General features: G+C 46.9%; 1 non-coding gene across 1 annotated transcript; it reads right to left on the bottom strand.

The window, feature by feature from the left end:
* Nucleotides 1-1982: 1982 nt before the first annotated feature.
* Nucleotides 1983-2173, bottom strand: LOC130343042 (U2 spliceosomal RNA). Its single transcript, XR_008882473.1, has one exon. It is a non-coding gene; the product is annotated as a U2 spliceosomal RNA (small nuclear RNA).
* Nucleotides 2174-2816: the final 643 nt, after the last annotated feature.

Here is a 2816-nt window from a genome sequence, read left to right as displayed (position 1 = left end):
GGGCAGTCAACCACCAGTACACACAGCAGAACCTAAACCCATACCATTATTGCTAAGCAGCAAGACAGGGGCCCATTGCACTCCCACGGGGCCTTTTTAAATGCAATCCATAACCCGGATTTGCCAGGAACCCTTCTTACTCCTCCTACTTGCATGTGACACTGGGCTTAGGATCTGCATAGGAAACACACACACAAGCACACACCTACCTTTGTTGCCTGCAGATGCCTCCTTGGCTGTCCCCAAACGGTATCAAACCAACACCCACGGGAAGCTGTAAGCATAGAGGACATGCCTGCACCCCATTGGACTTACCTGTGTGGGTTAAATCCGGGTTATTTGACAACCTATGGCGGTGATGGTTCTGCTCAGGCAGAGCAGTGCTGATGCTCCTCATAAAGCTGTCGCTGCTGTGAAGGTTCTAGGTGACATCACAAATCCCTTTGGTTACATACACAACAAAGCTGGGTTGTTGTTGTTTACACTCTGCAAGGCCTGTGGAAGTGAGTGACATCATAGCACTGTAGTTCTGAGGGTTCAAGATGGATGCAACAATCTCCTGTTGCTTCTATGAAGGCCGTAATAGACGACATCACCAAACAGCTCCATAGTCACATACACAGCAAAGGAGAGATGTTGTTTACACCTAGTGATGTCAGTGGTATTGAGTGACATCACAGCACAGTGCTAAGGCTCCTGGGCCTGGACACAGCAGCGGCTGCAATATCTCAACGGAGAATACGTTTATATCTATGTGTGTGTGTGCGCATATATATATATATATATATATATATATATATATATATATTTCTCCGCCGAAATCACTTTTAAACCCATTTCCACCTTTTTTTCCCTTCTCTTCCTCTTACTTTTTTTTCACGTTTTTTTACGTTTTTCTCCTTTTCGCCTCTTTTCTGGGCGTATTATTCTTCTTTTTCTTCTTTTTTTTCGTCTAATGCATACCCCATCAGTGCAGCAATGCTTATTCAATACCGCCAGCAGATGGAGACACTGGGGGATAATTTTCTAAGGATTTATACTGATTTTTCCTGTCTGAATTTGTCGCACAGAAAGTTGCAGGCCAAATATGTGTGACATTTCTGCGACTTTAGCTTCTAGAGCATTTTTACAACATTATACATAGGTGCTGAATACATAAAAAGCGACTGTTCAGCGACAGACAAGTCGCATCGGCTGAAAGTAGGCCAGAATGTCAGTCCATGTTGGAGCAGGTTTAGATACAGTCTAAAGCATAGATCTCAAAGTCTGTGCACAGAATTTAGCAAGGGCCTCGCACCTTCTGATGCATCAGGTAGGTGCACAATAGCATAGCCTAACCCTCTGTACTTTGGTCTATATTGATGCGGGACATAGACAGCCAGCTGATGACCAATCCATTAGTGCAATGGATGGCTGGAAGCATTTGTCTTTGCCTTTGCAATACCACAGAAGCAATGCATGGTCAATGTACAGCAATGACACACCTGTGTGAACAGCCAGGAGACCCCCCCCCCCCCCCATGTTATGTTACATAGTTACATAGTTAGTACGGTCGAAAAAAGACATATGTCCATCACGTTCAACCAGGGAATTAAGGGGTAGGGGTGTGGCGCGATATTGGGGAAGGGATGAGATTTTATATTTCTTCATAAGCATTAATCTTATTTTGTCAATTAGGAACATTCAGCACCCACCCGCTATCAAGGCAGCTGCCTATCATGTCATGCCCTACCTGCACAGGTGTGCTGGCTACTCAAATGATCCAATTAAGGAGGCCATTTAGTCAGCAGCAGCAGAAGTCCTGTGCCTGGACGCTCCAACAGGGGCCAGACACAAGCAGAAGCAGAAGCAGCAGAAGCAGCAGCAGCACCACCTTTTGTTTTTTGGCTGCAGCAGCAGCAAGGCCCACAGGGCTGGCTAGCTGGCTAGCCAGCAAGCAGGTAGCAATGAAAGTAGGAATCTTTCTTTTTAACCCTGTAAGGGGGTGGTGCACTGTACCCGAAGATACTGCCATATCGGGTCAATGCATAGGGCGACGGAAGCAAGCTTCGAAATCGGCCCCCGTTCTCAAAAATCCATTTAATATATGGTCCCCAGATAGGGGACGTATCAGATATTAAACTGATAAGAACAGATACTACACTTGATCTTAGCCAAAAGGCCGAGAAGCGATAACCGTGAAAGGGGCGGGCCCAACAAGGTCCCCTTCATGGGCACTATCACTGCTTGCTGTCAGGGAGGCTGCCAGACAATTTTCCATGCACACTCTGGGCTGGGGGGCAGTCAACCACCAGTACACACAGCAGAACCTAAACCCATACCATTATTGCTAAGCAGCAAGACAGGGGCCCATTGCACTCCCACGGGGCCTTTTTAAATGCAATCCATAACCCGGATTTGCCAGGAACCCTTCTTACTCCTTCTACTTGCATGTGACACTGGGCTTAGGATCTGCATAGGAAACACATACACAAGCACACACCTACCTTTGTTGCCTGCAGATGCCTCCTTGGCTGTCCCCAAACGGTATCAAACCAACACCCACGGGAAGCTGTAAGCATAGAGGACATGCCTGCACCCCATTGGACTTACCTGTGTGGGTTAAATCCGGGTTATTTGACAACCTATGGCGGTGATGGTTCTGCTCAGGCAGAGCAGTGCTGATGCTCCTCATAAAGCTGTCGCTGCTGTGAAGGTTCTAGGTGACATCACAAATCCCTATGGTTACATACACAACAAAGCTGGGTTGTTGTTGTTTACACTCTGCAAGGCCTGTGGAAGTGAGTGACATCATAGCACTGTAGTTCTGAGGGTTC

Source organism: Hyla sarda, unplaced genomic scaffold, assembly GCF_029499605.1.
Source record: "Hyla sarda isolate aHylSar1 unplaced genomic scaffold, aHylSar1.hap1 scaffold_665, whole genome shotgun sequence".
Classification (NCBI taxonomy): domain Eukaryota; kingdom Metazoa; phylum Chordata; class Amphibia; order Anura; family Hylidae; genus Hyla; species Hyla sarda.
The sequence above is the reverse complement of the archived record's forward strand: the minus strand, read 5'-3'. Positions and strand labels throughout refer to the sequence as shown.